The 23,119-nt window shown below is 42.0% G+C and overlaps 1 pseudogene; it reads left to right on the forward strand.

Moving 5' to 3' along the window:
- Nucleotides 1-22,657, forward strand: LOC116095250 (annotated as a pseudogene).
- Nucleotides 22,658-23,119: the final 462 nt, after the last annotated feature.

The following is a 23,119-nucleotide window of genomic DNA, read 5'->3' on the forward strand; positions in this document are numbered from 1 at the left end:
ATGGATTCAAAAGGTGTGCATTCGTTAACAGCCTGGGTATATCACACCTTGTGTTTACTGTACATATTTTGGTCCCATATATGGTCAATAAGGCCCCAATATGTGAGTAAAATGACACACAATCAAATGAAATTATTGTCACTGATTCCTAATGAGCAACATCGAGGTGATGGACAGAAGACATTCTCTTTGGATGCTGACTTGGTGTTTGCATGTGATGGCATGCTACTTCTGCAGCGGAATGGACACAAACTCCTTACCTTTGCTCCTTTTTCACCTCCCAAGCAGCATGCTGACTAGGATGACTTGTTGCCAAGGTTCCTCCAGCCCTTGCATTCTGTGAGTCAAACACTTGGGATTGGTGGTCTCCCTGTCCTTCCCCCAGCTGAGTCACCTCTGAGGCAGGCATTCTTGGGTGCTGAGCAAGAAACAGAGAGTCACTGATGTCACACCCCAAGTTCCATTCTTAGGAGGCAAGGATAAGTAGGTCGTGTCTGAAGTTGGGACAGATGCCAGAGGCAACTCTCCTGCAGTGCTTTGCTTGGCTGGTCCAGGAGAGTTGCCCATACTTCCTCAAGGCAAGGCCTCTGGACTTAGCCCTCTTCAGAGGAAAAGCCCCTTTCTCCAAGCCTGAGCATATGTGTCTCTGAAATTCCTTTATATTTTTTTTTCTGTTTATGTCAGTTCCCATGACTAATGTGCCAACTGATACCATCCCTAAGACTTTCCTACAAGACGCCCAAGGTTTCCTTACTGCCTACTGTCCTCACTGTGGCCAATGCCCTCCATCTGCAGACCGCAGCAAGATGTCCCCTTCAGAGTCTTAGTCTATAAAGGGCTCCACCTCTGCCTATTCACCTGCCTATAACTTAGTGAAGCCTACTGTGTACTACCAAAGCCTACTGTGTTACATCAGAGACTCTCAGACTTCCCACAGCAACACCACAAGGTTGAGCATCACTTCTCCACTCTAATGATGCAGAGAATGAGGTTTGGTGGTTCACCAAAGGCTGGACTAGGATGTGGCCCAGCCAGGGCTCAAACTGAGGTCTGTGGTTTCCAGTCCACTGTGTTCTCCTTCAATGACCATAGCTAAACCCTAAATTATATTCTGCTTGAGTGTGGACCATCTGGACAGCCACTAAGCAAATTCAGTATCTTCTTTCACTCCAGAAAATCATGGTCGGGTTTAACTTCAGTCCTAAAAATAAAAATAAAATAAAATAAAGTGGGACACAGTTCACTAACTAAAGCACATTAAAGTTAGACCTCTAAGTCCTGATTTTCCCCAATAAAGTTGTAACTTATGAGATTTGCAATGAAGAAGCTCTGGAAATCAGTCTGCCTACCTTTATATCCCTAGTATCACAATTCCATGTGGCCCCAGATAATCCACTAAGATTAAGCCTCAGCCTCCCCATGTCTACATGGAGATGAGCGTCATACATAGCTCGTCCTGTTGTTATGAGGGGTAAATAAGCTGCTGCATGTCAAAAACATTTAACATGGAGTCTGGCATATGGCAGGAGCTTGATAAATCCCAGCCATTATTATTACCGTAATATCTCTGTGCATAAATCTAACTGCAACTCCGATTGTTTTCTTAGGACAGATGCCAACGGGTAAAATCGCTGTATCAAAGGGTGGCTCATCATACATAATGCTTAATTATCCCCCAGAAATTGTCGAACAGTTTATACATCCAACCCAGAATCAGCAGGAGCGGATGCTTTGTGGCAATGGACTTGAGAGACGCGGCAAGCGCAGCAGCAGGTGATGTAATGAAAGTGTCCCAACAGCCAACACAGGTAATGGCAGAAACGTTAATGTTATTATGATTGATTTGATGTGTGTGTGTGTGTGTGTGTGTTTGTGTGTGTGTGCGTGTATTTGCACATAAAGATCAGTAGCAGTTGTATCTCTTCTTCCACCATGAGGTTCATCAGGCCTGGCAGTAAGCTCTTTACTCCCATAAGTACCATAACACCAGCACTTATATTTTTCCCCTTTTTTTATCATGACACAGAGTCTTCGGTAGCTCAGACTTGCCTTAGAATCATTATAGAACCAAGGATAACCTTGAATGACTGATCTTCCTGCCTCCACTTCCTCCCAGGTACTAGTGTTTCAGGCATAACACCATCATGCTCAGTTTATGCTACTCTGGGTTCAAACCCAGGACTTCCTATGTGTTAGACAAATACTTTCGACCATGTGTGATATATCGCAACTTCATAAACATTCTTTCATGTTTCTCCGTTATAGAAAGAGCCAGGTTCCTAGCTGATCATTGCAAAGGCCTTGATTTAAAAAGGGAGCAGGAACAGTCTCTGAGGACATGCTCTACCACTTCTGCTGGCAAGGTTTTGAGCTAGCTTATTCTCTCTGTGCCTAATTTATTCTCTTCTTTGACAGTTGTTTTAAATGGGGATTACATGTGAACAGTGTGTCCCCCTCCTATCTCTTATAATTACATATGAAAAGTAATGTGACTATTCCTGATGACAACACCTGTGGACATTTTTTCTTGTCACATGACTCTATGTTTGTATTACAATCATGATCCTTATTGTATTAGGGTTAGCATTTAAGAATATACATTTTATAGGTTTATATACAGTGGAATATAGATCTAGCTCTTCCATAATCTTTATGTGTAACTAAAGGCTAATGGCTTTGCCACTCTGGACCTCTTTTTCCTGACTGTAATAATAAAGAACTTGGTCCAGAATAGCCCCAGTATCAATTTTTCTATCATTATACTTTCTCCTGAGTCAAAGTTCTTTGTATGGTGTGAATATGAAATGTCTCTCAAAGATTCATGTGCTGAACACTTGATCACCAAATCTTGGTGTTACTTGAGGAGGTGTTGGAACGTTTGAAAGGTGTGGCCTAGCTGGAGGAAGAGAGTCACTGGGGACATGCTTTTTAAGGTCATAGCTAGTCCCCTGGCCCTTCCTTGCTCTCTGCTTCCTAACTTGATGAGTTGAAGAAACTCATCTACCATGCACTCCTATGGCTATGACGTTCTGCCCAAGAACATGGGGCCAATCAAACATAAGCTAAACCCTCTTAAAATGTGAGCCTCAGTATTGTTCTTGGGTATTCCCTCAGGTGTGTTGGTTACAGCTCTAGGAAAGGGAGTTTGCAATCATTCCTCAAACTCACACTCCTGCTAATACTGAACAAGATAGTTCTTTTGTGCTGACATGGAGAGAGGAGCACTGTCCTGAACATCCTAGGATATTCAGCAGCTTTCCTGGCCTCTGCTCTACACTGATGTCCTACTGCAATTGTGACATGTGAAAAATTACACGCACGATGCCAAGGAGTCCTGCAGTCACAGTTCTCCTTGGCTAACAATTCTCTATGTTCCAGTTTCATTCTGTAGCTATGACAGAACACCAGCCAAAAGAAACTTGGGAAAGAATGGGTTTATCTGACTTATACTGCCAGGTCATAGTTCATCCTTGGGGAAAGTCAGATCAGGAACTCAAGGCAGGAATAGAGAGGCAAGAACCATAGAAGGACACTGTTGGAGAGTCAGCTTTTCTGGCCTGCTCCCTGGCTTTCTCATGCCACCTAAACTTTCTTTTTCTTTTTTTTATTGGATATTTTCTTTATTTACATTTCAAATGTTATCCCTTTTCCCGGTTTTCCTCCCTCTTGGAAACACCCCATCACATCCTCCCTCCCCCTGCTTCTATAAGGGTATTCCTCCACCCACCCACCCACTCCTACACTGGGGCATCTATCGAGCCTTCATAAGACCAAGGACCTCTCCTTCCATTGGAGCATGACAAGGTAATCCTCTCCTACATACACAGCTGGAGTCATGTGTACTCCTTTGTTGATGGCTTAGTCCCTGGGAGGTCTGGGGGGTCTGGTTGGTTGATATTGTTGTTCTTCCTATGGGGTTGCAAACCCCTTCAACTCTTTCAGTCCTTTCTCTAACTCCTCTATTAGGGACCCACATTTAGTCCAATGGTTGGCTACTAACATCTGCCTCTGTATTTGTAAGGCTCTGGCAGGGCCTCTCAGGAGACAGCCATACCAGGCTCCTTTCAGCATACACTTCTTGGCAGCCACAATAGTGTCTGGGTTTGGTAACTGTATATGGGATGAGTCCCCAGGTGGGACAGTCTCTGTGCGGCCTTTCCTTAAAAGTCTCTGCTCTATACTTTATCACCATATTTGCTCCTGTGAGTATTTTGTTCTCCTTCTAAGAAAGACCAAAGCACCCACACTTTGGTCTTCCTGCTTATTGAGTTACATGTGGTCTGTAAATTGTATCGTAGTTATTTGGAACTTTTAGGCTAGTATCCACTTATCAGTGAGTGCATACCATGTATGCTCTTTTGTGATTGGGTTACCTCACTCAGGATGATATTTTTCTAGTTCCATCCATTTGCCTAAGAATTTCATGAATTCTTCAATTTTAATAGCTGAGTAGTAATCCATTGTCTAAATGTGGCACATTTTCTGTATCTATTCTTCTGTTGAAGGACATCTGGGTTCTTTCCAGCTCCTGGCTATTATAAATAAGGCTGCTATGGACAGAATGGAGCATATGTCCTCATTACATGTTGGAGCATCTTCTAGGTATATGCCCAGGAGTAGTATAAATGGGTCCTCAGGTAATACTATGTCAAATTTTCTGAGGAACCACTAAACTGATTTGCAGAGTGTGTGTACCAGCTTACATTCCCACCAGCAATGGAGGAGTGTTCCTCTTTCTCCACAACCTTGCCAGTATCTGCTGTCACCTGATCTTAGTCTTTCTGACTGGTGTGAGGTGGAATCTCAGGGTTGTTTTTATTTGCATCTCCCTGATGACTAAGGATGTTGAATACTTCTTTAGGTGCTTCTCAGCAAATCGACCCTTTCTTATCTCCTTATACAAAGCTCAAGTCCAAGTGGATTGAGGACCTTCACATAAAACCAGATACACTGAAACTTACAGAGGAGAAAGTAAAGAAGAGCCTCGAACACATGGGCATAGGGGGAAAGTTCCTGAACAGAACACCAATGGCTTGTGCTGTAAGATCAAGAATCGACAAAAGGGACCTCATAAAATTGCAAATCTTCTGTAAAATTGTAAATCTTATTGACACTGTCAATAAGACAATAAGGCAACCAACCAATTGGGAAAAGATCTTTACCAATCCTACATCCAAAAGAGAGCTAATATCCAATATATGCAAAGAACTCAAGAAGTTAAACTCCAGAGAACCAAATAATCCTATGAAAAAATGGGGTACAGCTAAACAGAAAATTTTCAACTGAGGAATATTGAATGGCCACCTAACTTTCTTATTAAGCCCAAGCCACTAATACCACAGTGGGCTGGGCCATCCCACATCAATCATCAATCAAGGCATTGCTCCATAGGTGTGTCTACAGGCCAATCTAAACTAGGCAATTCTTCAGTTGAAGTTCCCTCTTCCCAAGTGACTCCAGGTTTTTGTCAAGTTCATAATACCCTCCACATGTTGCTATGTCCTTAAAGCTTGCAGTCATTCGGTGTTTATTAAAAACCTAAATACCCTTTCACATTCCTTTCATTCTCAAAATTCCAAATGTCCCCAGTACTGAGACTGGCATGAACTTATACCCATCTCAGGCTACCTACTTGAGAGTTCTTGGTCATTTCTAGTGTCTTCCACTTTCTTCATTCCACTGGGAAGACTGACTCAGTTCCTTACACCTAGACTATGTTATCATCTGTCACATGGAGTTGATAAGCCACAGACTTAAGGTCATCTGACCCAGCCAATGGTCAGCAGTCTGGAGAAGATTGTTCAGTTTTTCTAACCTTGCTTCTGTTTCCTTTATGAGACATGGATGGTACTTCAAAACTCAGTTATGGATGATTAAATATTCCAAGTGTACACGTACCTGGTACCAAGGAGGAAGGAGAACTCCAAATGGGAAGCTGTTGCTTGTATTCGTCCCTGTAGCTTAGGAGTGCCACTCAGTCATTTCCCAGCCATCACCTCAGGCCTTAGGCCAAGCTTTCTTTTGATGAAGTTCTTTCAAGCCAGAATCATGCAAGAGCTACTGAGGAATGGAGTGGACAGATGCTCTAGTTAGGCGTCAGAGCAAGGCTATGAACCAGAATTGTGACTTTGGTTCTAGCTGAAAATATGAGCAGAGCGCCAGAAGAAAGGAATTGCTTTAGCAGGTGTGTTTGGAATCTGGCAGAGCACGCTGGGCCTGGGCCAGGAGCACTGAGCAGGCCTGAATGCCTTCTGTGTTGACTAGCTGGGACTGAGACCCAGGAGGGAGCTTGAAGAGAGAACTCTCTCCGGTAAATACACAACAGCCAGACAGTGGCTGATTTTTCCTTGGGCTCCCCATGTCTCTTGCCGGAGTCTGAGGCCTTCACCGTATCATTGGATCCAAGAGGAGTTCCCAAAATAGCTCAGACTCCGGGCCTGCCTGGGAGAGACATAAAGATTCATTTACAGGAGAAGGTGACCGCTCAGGATCTCTTCAGCAGGCCAGTCTATGCTAATGCTTCTGCTCCCTCAAATCTGGGATTTATATAACCCTTTTCTGTCCCTGTCATTGCCAGCAGAAATGCCTGCATTATCTTAATTCCAGAAGGAAAATTATTCCAATTTTTGAGGCCATCATTTTAAAGCTGTCAAAGTCAATATTTTTAACAGCCTAGAAAAAAAAATTTTTTTTTCTACAACTGGAAAATGTCTAAACAGGTTGTGCTTCAGATCTTGAGACAACTAGGGGAAATATGTGGTAAGATGGAGAAATGGCCTATGCTGAATCCATGGCTAGGGGGGCACGTTCATTTGTCCCAGCACCAATTTGTCTGGGTAGAGTCCCTATCAGGACTTTCAGTCTGTTCTCTTCTAGTTATGGATTAGTTATTTGTCTTTTGGTCCTAAGACTCTGCATTTGTTGTGAATTCCTAAAAGGAAAATGATCCTTTCAAAGCAACAAGAAGAAAAGCAACAAGCCACGCTCTCAGAGCCTACATGCTTTCCAAGTGTTAGTCCATCTCTGTTTGCATTAAGCTCTGAGACCTGGCTATTGCATGTGTCCATCACTGTCCTCACTGGATGTGGGAGTTCATGAGAACTTCCTTAAGGGAGGGAGAAAGCTTCCAGGGAAGTCCCTTGCACTAGGTTAAGAAGAAGCCAAGTCTCTCCTTTTCGAGATTTACCTATCAGTTTCCATCTGACTGAGTCGTCATTTCTACCTGATTAACTCTCCCAGACAGAAACCTGAGAATGAAGGAAGTAAGTGCACAGGCAGGAGAATGGCTCTCTCCAAGCAGAATCACAATCAGGCTTTGTCTTTGGGCTAAGAGGCCATTTGTTAGCACCTGAGGAGCTTGCCAGACTCTGAGAAGATGGAACCAGCCGAGTGGACACCTCCAGACGTCACTGCCCCAGATGCCAGACTGAGAGATCTCCAGGGAAGAGGCTGGAAAAATCTCTCTTACGGGCCCATCTCCTAGTGAGGAGCTGGAAAACACCCCATTCCTGTAACTCCGAAGCAGGATTAATTGATTGGTCTCATATGAACCTAAAAGCCGTTAAGAGCAGAGAGGATGAAAAGCAATTCAAATTGCTTTATTACGATTTTGTAGTAAAGTACCAGTTTAGTCCTCAGCCCTACTGTGAAGCAGCGGGTTCCCAGATATTGACTGCACAGGCATGTGCTGCTTGAGGAGAGGAAATGCCTGGGTCTGCAGAGCAGAGACATCTGCTCAGTTCTCCAGCAGGCCTGTTGCTGGAGCTGGGGAGGGGGCTCCCCTCCAGGTGGTGTCACTACAGGCAGGAGACAGAGGAAGCACTCCCAAGGGGGGGATTGGAGACTGTAGATAGAAGAGACTCCTCCTTTTTGTTTTCAAAGCCTCCATTCACTTGATATGAGAGGGAATTATAAATGATTTTCTAAGGCGGACTGTGTAGACTTCCAGTCGCAGAGCAGCGGTACAATTATCGGAGCTGGAATGATCGTGACAGTGGGATTGACTTCTCAAGCTACAGGGTGGGAGGCTTGAATGCTTTACATATCTTAATTCACTTCACCCTCAAATGGCACTCCTTGTAAGGTACTGTTATAATCACTCATTTGTAAGTGAAGACGCTTAGGCACAAAGGAGAAGCAGTCTGTACAACTGGTAACTGCAGATGTCACACTTGAATCCAGCCATCTATCTTTAGTGCTCCTAACCTTAATACCACCACCTGTGCTTCTGTCTGTGCAGAGATGGCCAGGGTCAGACCTTAAGGTACCCAATTTTCAAATGGGCAAAATGCAGCCTATAGTTAAGAAGATGTGTTTGAGGTCACAAGAATAATATCGCAGCCTAGTTTAACTCTGAGTCAAGAAACATCACAGCCTAGTTTAACTCTGAGTCAAGCTTTTCATAATAGCTCGACTCCTATTCCCTGACTTTAAAGTTTGGCCTCAGCCTTTGTTAAATGTTTATCTAACACATAATGCTAATAGGAAGTCAAGTATTATTAATAATAATAATAATAATAATAATAATAATAATAGTTACCATTTATTGAGCATCTATGACTTGTAAAGGTGTCTCCTAAGCATGAGTTAATTTTCACAAATCTCTAAAAGACTTTATTACCCCCATCCATCAAAGAGGGAAACATGAAACTCAGTTCCATGTCTGCTTGATGATCATGAGCAAACTAAAGAGAAAATTAAGATAGTCTCACCTACAATAGCATTAAAAGGACAAAGAGGTTAGGAATGAGTTGTTGCTGAAAGTGCAGGCAACAACCAGAAACTGTTTAAAAACAAAACAAAACAAAACAAAACTCTGTTCATCAAAGACAATATTAAAGGAGTAGAGGAAGTCACAGAATATAAGAAAACATTTGCAGGTAACCAGGGATTGTGGTTCAGAACATATAAAGAGCTGCTCACTGCCACCAATCATTGAGGAAATGCAAATCAACATGAGAGCAAGACATCACTACATGCCCATTATCTCAGAGCAATGACCAGAAGAAGGAGTGTTGGTAAAAATACTGACAAGCCAGAACCACTGCTCACACACACTGCCAATGTGAATGGCACTGCTACTTTACCAAGCAGTGTAGCATAACAATGGCTCTAAAATTAGATTTGCTATAGGACCTACCAGATTCACTTTGGATACACCTTCAAAGAAAGGTGAGATGTCAGACTGGCTTTTGTATACCTCCCAGAATGTAAAGAATTTGGGGTCAACCCAAATGCCCATGAACGATGAGTGAATAACAAGAGTGGTAGATCCATCCAAAGAGATCATCACTCATCCTTAAGACAACATGAGAGTCTGTGACTGCTGCCATATGGCTGAACTCTGAAGATGCTATGCTGAGTAAAGTGAGAGGATGAAGGGACAAACACTGTATGAGTCTACCTGTGGGAAAGACCTAGAGGAGCTGGACTTCTAGAGACAGGAGAGAGAGAACAGGAGGGAGTTAATGGAGAGTAGTGGTTTGAATAAAAATGGCCCCCATAGGCTTGTAGGGAGTAGAACTATTGGAAAGGATGAGGACCTATGGCCTTATTAAAGTAAGTGTGGCCTTGTTGGAGAAAGTATGCCACTGGGAGTGGGCTTGGGGTTTCAAGATGACCCAGCCAGCCCAGTGGCTCTCTCTTTCTATGGCCCACTGATGCAAATGTAGAACTCTCAGCTACCTCTCTAGCTAGCCTGTCGTCCTGTGAGCCACCTTGCTTTCTGCTATGATGATAATGGACTAAATCTCTGAAATATAAGCCACCCTCAGTTGACTGTTTCTTTTATATGACTTGCTGTGGTCATGCTGTTTCTTCACACCAACAGAACACTGACTAAGACACAGGGTTCCAGTTCAAGATGGTGAAATGTTTGGGTATGTAGGATAATGAGAGCTATGTAATAATGAGAATGAATTTAAAAGCTATGGAGTGACATGCTTTTGAAAATACCTTTTTTACATTTTTTTGTCTGTCTGTGCATGTGTGTGTGTGTATGTGTGTGCGTGTATACACACACGCCTGTTCATATGGTATTTAAAGGACAACTCACAGAAATCAGTTCTCTGCTTCTGTCATGTGGAATCTGAGGAATTAATCCAGGCTTAGTGGCAAGTGCCTTTGCCTACTGAGCCATCTCTCTAGCCCCAAGCATGAATGATACGCATTAAAAAGGCTGGAATGGTTTCATGTTATATATCCTCCCCATGCCCCTTCCAAAAAAATCCCTAAGTGTTATTTCTGCCTAACAAAACAGGAGCACATTCCTGGTCCAACCTGCACTAGAACAACCAGGTTCCTGCAGCCTACTCTGGTGTTAATTCTTTGCTTGCTGTGAACTAATAAAGTGTGTACAGGGTGCTGTACACACTTAAATACCACGTAGCTTGAACAAGATAAATCAAACTCACCATTTGTCATTGCTCCCTTCCATGAAAGCAGAAATTCACCCTTAAAACACGCGATTGTTAGAGGTGTCTTTGGCAATAGGTGATCGCCACCCTCCAGGCTCTAGAACCTCACTTTCCTAGGGATACCAAGGTCTCTACTCTTAACTATGGGAATGCCCCAAACCTCACAATTCATCAAACAGACTTATATATATTTTTACGAAACTAAGTTTACTTAGTTCTAGGACCCAGTGATCTTGCAACTAACTCACTACAGCCAAATAGCTGTTACCGACTCCAGCCAGCTCGTTCTCAGAATATGTTATTTTGCCCTGTGCTCTACAATATTGCACTCAGTAGCAACCTTGCTGGTTTCTTTATTGCTGTTCAAAGTTATCAGAAATATTACATAGGAAACACTTGCAAGAAATTAAAATATTAAATTTTCAATTATGTTTCTCTTTCAGTGTTAAGGGAAAAATGAGGATGTAGCTTCATGTACAGAGTGGATTTTTAATTGCTCCATTTTTTCCAGGACAACCTGGGTATGGTTATTGATCTTTCTTAAACCAGGTTTAAGTGTTTGGGATGATGGAAATGGTTTCCTCCTCTCCTCTCCTCTTTCCACTTAGTGTCTTCATACCTCGCATCCATTAAGAATGCATGCTAACTCTAAAAGGCATTTATGCTACCAAAGTCAAGCTTTAAAGTGGGCTGGGGGCAGCAAAATGGCTCAGTGAGTAAGGATGCTTGCTGCCATGCCTGATGACCTGAGTTCAATTCCAGGTCCTCTGGCCTCCACAAGCTCACTGTGTCAGGTGTATACTCCTGATCTTCCACTCTGCACACAAACTAAAATAAATATAAAGGTACATAAATAAGATTCTACATTATTATATTCTAAAGCTTGGACTCTAGGGACAGTTCAGCCCCAGATTTGTTTATATACAGGAGAAATGGAAAACACTCAAAAAAATTGCAAATTCAGATCTGTATACGATTGCTTGTATCTACTGCTACTGAGCAACTAGCTGGTCTTGGATTGGTATTGTTGACATGTTAGAGAAACTGCATCTGAATGAGCCACCAATCTGTTCTTCATGTGTTCCTGTACAGCACAGTCAATCTCTGCCTTGAATAGGAAATGGTTCTTGGACATGAAACCAGCAGCCTGCCTCAGAGGTATATGATCATTTTTCTGTAGGTGCCAACTTCTGCAAAGGGAAAGGAATGTAGTGGGTATCTCCAATATGTTCTATTGTCACACCCATGTCCTGATCCTTCCATCTTCCCACTCCTAAAAAAAATCTGTCCCTCATTAAACTTCTAATAATGTATGCGTTGGTTTAAAATTAATAATATTGGCAAGGACATTTTGGTTTATAGAAATAAAGCAGCATTTTGCATGTCTTTTTTTAAAAGATTTATTTTATTTATTTTATGTGTATGAGTACACTGTAGCTTTACAGATGGCCATGAGCCATCATGTGTGTGGCTGCTGGGAATTGAACTCAGGACCTCTGCTGGCCCGCTCGCTCCAGCCCTGCTTGCTCCAGTCCACTCGCTCTGGCCTCTCTCACTCTGGTGTAATTCACTGTAGCTGTCTTCAGACGCACCAAAGAGGGCATCAGATCTCATTACGGGTGGTTGTGAGCCACCATGTGGTTGCTGGGATCCGAACTCAGGACCTTCAGAAGAGCAGTCAGGGCTCTTACCCACTGAGCCATCTCACTAGCCCTGTATATGTCTTCAAAATCCTGTTAGTTTTTTCAAAACAACAAGAAAGGGGGGAGGGGCTTTTGAATCCTTTATATTTTCATAGCCTATAAGTTCTCTTAACATTGTTTAAGCAAAAATAATATATTTATGATCTGTAGTTACAAGATATAGATCAGGGGTGTGGCGAACCAAGAATTAGGAGGTTGAATCTTTAGGGCAATAAACAACTTAAGAGCAATATTGGTGGCTATGTAGCTATATTCTCTGTATTAATATTGTTGGCTACATAGCTCTATGTATTTCTATGTACATTTAAAATGCACACAGAACTTTCTATATGTACACATGTATAGACTATTCCTCAATGGATCATTGTAGTAATATTATACTTCAACAATTTTTTATTTAAAAGAAAACTAAATGGTGATATTCTCGCTGGGAATTTTAAAGCAAATTCCCAGGAAAATGTGCTTGATTTATTTCACCTTTGTCCTTCCTTTGACATCCCTGAAAAGAGAAGAAAGCATGAGGGAAAGATGGAGCCGAGCAGAGACACAATCTTGATGCCAGCAGACAGAAGAAGAAAAAACAAAAGGGGTTAGTAGAGCTTCCGTCACTGAGCCCTTGAGTAGGGGAGAGGCACTGAGCACTTGGATGCAAGATGAAGTACAGAAATGAATAAAAGGTTAGCTGCGAGTTTCTTTGGCAAGGACTGGGACAGTTCTCCTTCACATGGGCAGCCAGACAGTCATTCCCTCTCCATCCTCTGTCTAATGAAACAGAGTTCCTTTCAGAGGCATCCCAACCTCAGAAACAGAGTGGAGAGCCAGTGGAGACATCAAACTGAGCAATTCCATTTACCTCCTAAGCTGCCGTCTTCAGCCCACTTCACACCACAGCGCTCTACGGAAAAAAAAAAAAAAGAACATGAACACAAACTCTGCAACTTCCAGAGGTGGCTCTTTTGGGCCCTGGGCTGAACCTCATTGGTTGGCTAGCAGTTTATACACACATGCACACACACACACACACACACACACACACACACACACACACACACAATTGGGTAGGTTGGGGCAGCTTCCAAATGAGGTACTATTTTGAGCATGGATGGTATCATCAAAATCATCAAGTAGTGAAGAAAAATCATCATCATGACTTTAAAAAAAAAAAAACTGAAACAAACATGTTTTTAAATTCTAGGAAGCTGAAATAAGGCTGTGGAAAATGTAAGAAAAAAGTGACTTTAACTTCTTTTACATTCATTTATTGTATGAGAGGGTATGTGAGAAGATACATTCTACAGCATCCAGAGACTAGAAGACAGACAATTTGAGAGAGGAGCCGGTCCTCTTCTTCTACCACATTGGGTACCAGGAATCAAACTCAGGCCAACAGGCTTGTTGGAAAATGCCTGTCTTTATTTGAGTTTTACAGTTGTGAAGAAAAACTATGACCATGACAACTCTTAAAAAGGAAGTCATTAGCTGGGCAGTGGTGGTGCACGCCTTTAATCCCAGCACTTGAGAGGCAGAGGCAGGCAGATTTCTGAGTTCAAGACCAGCCTGGTCTTCAGAGTGAGTTCCGGGACAGCCAGGGCTACACAGAGAAACCCTGTCTCGGAAAAAAAAAGGAAGACATTTAATTAGGGCTGGCTTACAGTTTCAGAGGAAGAAGCCTGGCCACATGCAGGCAGACACAGGACTGGAGAAGGAGCTAAGAGTTCTACCACAGGCAGCAGGAAAAGACTATTTGCCACAGTGCGCATAGCTTGAGGACAGGAGACTTAAAAGCCTACCCCCACAGTGACACACTTTCTCCAACAATGTCAAACCTCCTAATAGTGCCACTCTGTATGGGCCAAGCACGCAAAACATAAGTCTTGGGGGCCATTCCTATTCAAACCACCACAATGTCTTTGCAGAATGTGCCGTCTTGCTGGCCCAAAGGGCTGATTTTTAAAAGAACCCTGATACTGGGTGTGATAACACACATCTTTAATGCCAGCACTGAAGAGGTAGAGAGGCAGGTGAATCTCAATGAGTTTGAAGCCACCCTGGTCAATAGAGTAAATAAATAAATAAATAAATAAATAAATAAATAAATAAATAGCAAGAAAGAGCCAGCCCTGGTTAGTCTCTGTAGAGGGGTAAAACACTGCATCCATAAAATGAGAAAGAAGGCTATAAAAAGGAAGTAGAGGGGAGATTTTTGTCTATCTAAAATATGTTAAATAAGACTTTTCTGTATTTAAAATATGTTAGTAGTAGTTTAAGTATCAGAGTAAAGAAAACCAGAAGTGTTCAAATAGATAAATTTCATAGCAAGCATGGTAGTGCTCTCTAGAGACAAACAGCTAGAATTCCATGTGTTCAAAGCCAGCCTGATCTATGAAACAATTTCCAGGCCAGGCACGGTTGTATAGCGAGACACTATTTCAAGGAGAGAAAAGAAAAGAAAGGAGAGGAGAGGGGAAGGGAGGGGAGGGGAGGGGAGGGGAGAGGAGGGGAGGACTGGAGAGTAAAATCTTCACATAAAGAAAGAAAAACACACAAAAATTAAAAAGACAATCAAGCAAGAAAACTGTCCTAACCAAGAAAACGAAAGCCAAAGAAAGAAATGGAAGGAAGGAAAGAGCCTGGGAATGGAGAGAACCCACGCGCAGATGGGACAGAAGGAGCTCGCATGGGGCTGATTATCCTGAAACTTCAAGACCCTGGAGGCAAACATAAAGTATAAAACCCTCTAGAAATAGATTACAGGTCACAGAGCAGGGCGGCACGTAAAAAGGATTAGACCTCCCAGCATCTACATTGATTTTTCAGTCAGTGGAGCACGGTCTTGACATTTGTGAGAAAATTCATAATGTAAGAATTTTATAACAAGTCAAGTATGGCACATGCTTGTAATCCCAGAAGTTTGGAAGTAAAAACTGAAAGATCAGGAGTTCAAGTCCATCCTCTTTGAGGCAAATTCAAGGTCAGCTTGGGCTACATGAGAACATCTCAGGAAATCCCTCCCAAAAGAAAACCAATCTAAATTATTACTCAGATCAGAGAGAAAATAGACAAATTTATGTACATGCAAAGCCCCAAAACATACCTCTTGGACACCTTTCCCTGGGAGCTACTAAAGGAGTTTCCTTAGCAAGAGAAAGAATGTGTTGGGGGAAAAAATGTGTTTAAGAATAAAAACACAAACATTGGGGAGTGGCAAAGAGAACTTCTTCTTTTTTTTTTTTTTTTTTGTTTTTTTGTTTTTTTGAGACAGGGTTTCTCTGTGTAGCCCTTGGTTGTCCTGGAACTCACTCTGGAGACCAGGCTGGCCTCAAACTCAGAAATCCACCTGCCTCTGCCTCCCAAGTGCTGGGATTAAAGGCATGGGCCACCTGAGAATTTCTTATATACATTCAGCCTGGAGAAGCGACTGGAGCTAAAAGGGGACTATCACACTCTAAAAAAAGAATTCTCCAGAAAAAAATAAATAGAGTAGGCATTGATTTTATCTTATCTACTTAAGCACTTACAATATTTACTACTAGGTTTTTTTGACATATCTGTTACTGTGTTTAGAAATGTTTTCTTGTGATAAGCAAATAGGGAATTAATGAAAAACTCGAGGCAATGATAAACCATGAGCAAAACAAAAATGTCATGTAAAAAAACAATCTATACTACCTGACTGGGCTGTGAACTATCTACAGACTTGTAACAGTGTCTTTCTACATTTTGGACTTGACACAGATTGTTATGTAATCCTATCAGGAGCCAGGAAGATTAAAAGGGAAAGGCATGGTAGTTGATTATGTAACATCAAAAAAAAACATTACATGTATTTTGTGTTGACATCATAGAAACATGACAAAAAAAAAAACAGCTTAGATTCCACAGCAGATTCCTTTATAAAGTGGGGCAATGCAGGGAGAGTTAGGATAAAGAACTATATAAACTATATATTTTACATAAGCCCGTAGCCTACTTGAGAGAGAGAGAAAGAGAGAGTCTTTGGACACACGTATGTATGAGGGTGTCTTTGGAGGCCATAAGGAGGTACTGGAACTCCTAGAGCTGGAGTTACAGCCAGTTGGGAGCTGCACCGTATGAGTGCTCTCAAGAGCAACACATACTAAAGCTTAGCCGAAGAGCCATGTCTACAGTCCCTGTCTGCAGGTTCTAAATATTGCCCTTTCCTTCCTTCAGAGGTTAAAGAACAGTATTACAATAATTCTCTAGTCACAGCTCTGCCTAAACAGAAGAGAACATACAAAGATGAATAATACATCACTGCATGATAAATTGAATAAAGAGCAAATCATTTGTGAAACACAGAGGAAAAGAATAGAGTTGGGGGTTATGAAGGTAAGAGTTCTTGCTGCTACTGTAGAGGACTGGAGTTCAGGTCCAGCACCCAGATGGACCCATTTCAGCTCCAGAGAAGCCAATACCTGGCTTGTGGGTACCTGCAAGTACACATGCATGTACACACACAAACACACACACACACACATATACACACACACACACTTGCACATACTCCACACAAAGCTTTTTTTTTTTTTTAAAGGGAGAAGCAGAGGGTAAGGATGTGGCTAAAAACTTAAGAGCACTTGCTGCTGCTCTTCCAGGGGACCTGAGTTCAATTCCCAGCAGCCACATGGCAGCTCACACCCAACTGTAATTCTAGCTCCAAGGAACCAAACACCTTCTTTTTTCTTCTCAGGACCCGGACATAAATGTGGTACACAAGAAAAACACCTGTGAAAATATGGTTGAAATATTTCTTTAATTTAAAGACAAAGAAATTACAGTTGATTCAAGGGGAAAGATCAATTAGCAAATGCTGTGCTGCCAATCCCGTGGATTGCACATGAGTAAATCCACAGCCCATCCCTGAATGTCCTTGCCGTCAGTGTTAAAAAGAAAATGAGGATTACTGTTGGAAGCTTTCCTATGGGCACAAAATAAGACCAAATCACTCTTGTCTTTAAAAAGAGTCTCATTGAGCCAGGCATGGGAGCTTACACCTTCAATCCCAGCATGGAGGAAGTAGAGGCAGGTAGACCTCTGTGAGTTCAAGACCAACCTGATCTAGTAAGTTCCAGTTCATAGTAAGATCCTGTCTCAAAAAGAAGAGAGAAGGGGAATAAGTACGGGAGGGTGGGAGGGAGGGAAGAAAAGAAAAAGATAGTATGTCAGGTAGTGATGATGTTCTCAACAGTGTTATCAAAACATGTCAATGGTAGGTACACTCTTCAGTGTAGAGCAAGTTCATGCCACCACTAGCAATTTGATTAAAATTAGTTAATGTGCTAGAAGGGAGGCATCACAATTACATAATATGAGCATAAGAAAACCATCTAAAGCATAAGTAATGTTCCTATTAGTCATGTTTTCATACACACACAGGAGCACATGTGCACAGAGAGGCATGACAACTATCATCAGTTTGAAATGACTTTCAAGTGCACTTGCCAAGAGGAACTAGCAGCATCTCAACAGATTTGTGTCATGTGTTGCATAGGATTATTTACAATAAGTAAATTTAAAACTGATTGCTCTATCAAAAATGGTTAGCACTGGTTTGATTGATTGAGTGAGTGAGTAAGTGACTGATTTCTTAAGTTACATTTTTATTCATTGTGTAGAAGAGGGGTACATGGCCCATATGTGGAGATCAGAGGACAACTTGTAGATTTTCATTCTCTCCTTCAATCATGTGGATCCTAAGGATAAAATCATATCATCAGGCTTAGTGGCAAGAGTCTTTACCATTTGAGCCATGGCCCAACTGGTTTTGGGAGGATTGCTTCTGTCAGAGACAATTATGACCTGAGTCCTCCTTCCCGATAGCAAAAAGCACATTGGGATGCAGGAAGTTAACTTAACCCCAGTTCTATCAACCTTGGTTCTTCTCAAGAGAGAAGGATACTGATGTCAATAGTAATGATGCCAATGGTACTGATGTCAAGGACACTGATGTCAAGGGTACTAAAGTTAAGGGTATTGATGTCAAGGGTACTAATGTCAATGGTACTGATGTCAAGGGTACTGATGATGTCAATGGCATTTTACTTGCCCTCAGCACCAGAGAGTCATGCTGAAGGGTGTATGAGTGGTGTGCTCTCCTGGAGATGGTGGCCCACTGCATTCACTGGGCATCCACACAGTCTCTCCAAGACTCTTCTGCCCTCTGTGTGAATAATAGACATTCTGAGATACTGAAAACTAAAGGCAGAGTCTAAAGCCGCCATTCTTTGATCCTAAAGATCAAAGATCCTAAAGATCCCCTCTACTGTTTAGAGTCTTGAGACCCTGTGAAATGTAAACTAGCACAACCATGATGGAGAACAATATGTTTTCTCAAAAAAGTACTACCATTATACCAAAAGAGTGCAATGATGGGTATATATAAAACATCCATTATGCTAACTAAAAATATGAAGAGGGAAGAAAGAACTCCCAGATGATTCACTATTGAGTATATATTGAAAAGGAATTAAATCTATATATTAAAAAAAAAATCTGCACTCCCATGTTTCTGTAGCACTATCATCCATGGCTAACATAGAACCTAAGTGGATAGGGATAGAGAAGGGGGGTGGTGAAGGAGGTGGGGGATGGAAAGAGACAGTGAAAACTGCAGTCACTATGTATTATGTAAGAGAGAAGATTGAAAACAGAGTCTATAAATGAATAGATGGATAAAGAAAAGCTGGCATACAGGTGCAATGAAATATTATTCAGCACTATAGAAGAATGAAACCCTGTCATCTGGATGGAACACTGTGTTTAGTGGAATAAGCAGAGATCAGAAAATACCATGTACTCACATTCATATGCAGAAGCTTATGGAATTGATTTCCTAGAATTGGAAATTATAACAAAGCTCACTAGAGGCTAAAAGGAACAAGGAGGAAGCAGGAGACAGGGACATCCCATACAGTTACATAGGAAAAAACAATTCCACTATTGTTTGCATTGCGATGAGAACACCTAATAACTTATTATATGTTCTATAAGGAACTAGAAAAGAGAAAGTTCACAACTCACATACAGTCATGTTTTAAAATTGAAATGATAATTAACCTGATCATCATATGCACATATATACTGAATTATCTATCACACTGTATGGCAGAAATATGGACAACTATGCTGCATCCATTAAAATAAATAAACAGATCTTATGTACAACATAAGGTGCCGTAAGTACATTCAAGAGCTGACACGCCTAGCTGGGAGTTGGTGTCCAGATTCCCACCACGGAAGAGCCCTCAAGCACACTTCAGCTTCTTGTCTACACATGTCGTTGTTATCAACAAACTGAACAGAGTGTGCTTTTGTTATCAGTTGCTTTTTACATTGCTGTAACAAAATACCTGACAAACAACTTAAGGGGAAAAGGATGTATTTGGCTCAGGTTTTGGTGATGTAGTCCATCATGGTGGATAAGGCACAGCAGCAAGAGTGGGAGCCGGTGGTCACATTGCATCTGCAGTCAGAAAGCAGGGACAATGAATGTTAATGCTCAGCTCCTTTTTATCATTCCATGGGCAAGATTTTAGCTCATTGAATGGTGTCCATGTCACCCATGCCCCAGATGGGTCTCTAAGCCATGATACCATGGGTCTTCCCTGCTCAGTGAAATCTTTCCAGAAACACCCTTATTGACACACCCAGAGATGTGCTTCCACACTAACACTTTCATAGGATATTACTCTCCTAATTTAGGAAAAGGAGAAAACCTGTCAGAGTTCTACCATAAGTGAGAAAATTGTTTTTTCTTAAGTAGTCTAGGTCTGACCAATACAAACTTGTTGATTGCCAGACAAAATGTTGTACCCTCCTATTTCAAACCATGTACTTAAATTTTTCTCAATAGGTTCCCTTTTGCTCTGACACTACTCTCACTAAAAACAAAACAAAATAAAACAACAACAACAAAAAAAAAAAAAAACTCAGGCTGAATACAGTTGCCCTGGCTCCCTGTGAGCACCATGGCCTTCAGAATCTTCAGAATGCAAACATATCCTCACAAAATTGTATTTTAGGATTGGTGCATTCGACTGGGTGTCTGAGTTCAAATTTTCAACCATACCAGTTGAGTCCCAGAGCCTTTGTGAGGTACTGGACTCATAGAGTTGGTGCAAGCTGAAGCCAGGAAAGAAGCATAAAGGTTCTTCATGAGAAGTGTCTGCCAGACTGCAAGAATTCAAGAGACTTGAGAATGTGATTGTAGCTTTGAGGCAAAGTTGTAAGAGGTAGACTCAAGAGACAAATTTTACTATAGGTCAGAAGACGATCTACTGAGTAGAGTATTAGAATCCTGGAAAAAGCTTGTTCTTCTGCACTAAGTGGGGGCAAAGTCACAAGTTCTGACTGCTTACTCCTTTGATGCCGCCACTGACTTTATCAATTTTTCATCTTTGGATGCTGAAGAGGATACTGAACACATAGACTCATGGTTTGATGAGAAGGCCAACTTGGAGGACAAATTTCTTCAGCAGAGTAGACTAGGAGCACATTTTCAGGGGAAGACTTCCTTGAAAAGAGCCAAGCATCAACAAGGCTGTGTCACGCCGTTGAAGTCAGTTGACAACACTTACTACAAAGAGACAGAAAAGCAAAATCCTCGGAAACAATCCATCCCATCACATGACTGTTCTTCCCTGAGAGCTAAGAGAGCTGTATCAGGAAACATTCCTGTCCAGCCTCAGAGGAGACCTGTTAGACTCTCTGCTCAGAAGGGTTTGGAGCAGAAAGAGGAAACCCGTGCTGCCTCTGTTGAAAGTGAAAGCCAAGAGATGCAGTGCTCCTGCTGTTGATTGTCCCCCCAACAAAAGAATGAATGTTTCTCATAAAAAGAAACTGGAGGAAGAGGAAGAAGGCAGTGTTCCAGCTACTTCAAGAAAGGATGAAAGAGAAATCCCAGAAAAATCCAAGGGGAAATACGCTGTGCCTGGTGTGCTACCTGCAAGGGAGAAGGTTGTAAAGAGTACTGAGGAGCAGGAAATAGAGAAAACGCTGAGAATGCAGCAGGAAGTGGTGGAGATGAGGAGGAAGAGAGAAGAGTTCAAGAAGCTCTCTCTTGCAGGGCCAGGGCAACCTGTGAAGAAATCCACGAGTCAGGTTACCAAGACAGTTGACTTTCACTTCCTCACAGATGAGCGAATCAAACAACATCCCAAAAACCAGGAAGAGTATAAGGAAGTAAACTTCATGTCTGAACTTTGAAAGCATTCTTCCACTCCTGTCTGGGGGACCAGAGGAGGTACTATCATTAAGTCTTTTAATCTGTCCAAAGGAAAAAAAGGAACATTTGATGAAGCAGCTTCTACATATGTGCCCATTGTACAATAGGTTGAAGCCTTCCACAAACGAACCCCTAGTAGTTACCATCTGAGGAACAAGAAGGACGAGAGCTTGTTACCCTCCAAATCTGTGATCAAGATCGCATGAGACACCCAGACCCCTCATACTGCAGACCAGATATCATACAAGAGTTGTGACCTGAGAAAGTGCAGCAGAGCAGGAAGCCAAGGAGCTTGAGAAACTGCAACAATACAAATTTAAAACACAGGAACTTGATCCCAGAATTTTTGAAAGTGGCCCCATCTTGCCCAAGAGACCACCTGTTAAGCCTCCTATTCAACCTATTGGTTTTGATTTGGAAATTGAGAAATGAATTCATGAGTGAGAGTCAAAGAAAAAAAAAACAGAGGATGAACAATTTGAATTTCATTCTAGACCTTGCCCTAGTAAGATCTTGGAAGAGGTTGTCGGTGTTCCTGAAAAGAAGGTAATTCCAGTTACTGTCCCTACGTCACCAGTTTTTACATTGAAGAACAGGATTTGAGTGCCCATCAAAGAAGATGAGGAAAAAAAAACAGCAGTGATAAAAGCTCAATCTGTGCCACATTATGGGATGCCTGATAAGCCCCACATCCCAGAAGCAAGAAATGTAGAGGTGTGCCCTTTCTAGTTTGATACCTGGGACAAAGAACGCCAGTTGCAGAAAGAGGAAAAAAAAATAAAAGAAATGCAGAAAGTGGAGGTACCCAAGTTCAAGGCACTTCCTGTACCTCATTTTGACACCCTAACCTGCCAGAGAAAAAGGTAAAGAATGTGACTCAAGCTGAGCCTCCCCCCCTGCCCCCCGAGACTGACAAGAGAGGTACCTAAAAAAAGGCTGAGACATGGAAGCACCAGGAGGAAGAACAGAAGCAGCTTAACACCGTCATCTTCCAAGAGCCCATTGTCCCCAAGAAAGAGAAAAAAAAAATCAGTTACTAAGAACACTTCTGGTTGTCTAGTTCAAAAGCCTCTTTAGCTGACCACTGAGAAGAGAGCCAAAGAGCAGCGGGAGCAGGAGAAGAAAATGGCTGAAAGGGGGGCCTGGAAACTGCAGCAGTTGGAGGAAGTTAGGCAGCGGGAAGAGGAACTGGTGCACAAGGTAAATCCAACACACCAGTTCTCAGAAGTAGAGGTGAGATCCATCTGCCTCTGACTGTGCCGGTGCCTCCTAAGTTCTCCACTCGGCTCCAGTAGAAGCTGCATCTACATCACAAGCATGAAGACCACATCTTCAAACCCACCCACTGTGTGTGAACCGACACACACACATACCTGACAACTGTGGATGCCAAGGGTTTTGAAGATCACTTTACACAGAAACTTTGGAGCTAATGAGACACCACTCATTTAGACTTGAATCAGACTTCTTGTAGTTATTTCCTTCAGACAGTAGTTGGCCCTTTCCTGTTGGTCTTAACTCTGGCTAGGACTTCAAGTATTCATTTTGGCATAGTCTACTTTCCCCCTAATCTCTCCCCTACTCCCCCTTTACATATATATTTTAAGTATAAAATAAAGACAGTCAAGTCCTGAACTGTGGTTTTAGTCACAGTGTAAGTGAAAAAAAAAAAAAAAAAAGTATTTCAGAAGGTAAGACCCTCGATGAGCACATCCCTTTCCTTGGGTAAAGTAGGAAGGTTGCCCCAGAGAAGTATT

Source organism: Mastomys coucha, unplaced genomic scaffold (genome assembly GCF_008632895.1).
Source record: "Mastomys coucha isolate ucsf_1 unplaced genomic scaffold, UCSF_Mcou_1 pScaffold18, whole genome shotgun sequence".
Classification (NCBI taxonomy): domain Eukaryota; kingdom Metazoa; phylum Chordata; class Mammalia; order Rodentia; family Muridae; genus Mastomys; species Mastomys coucha.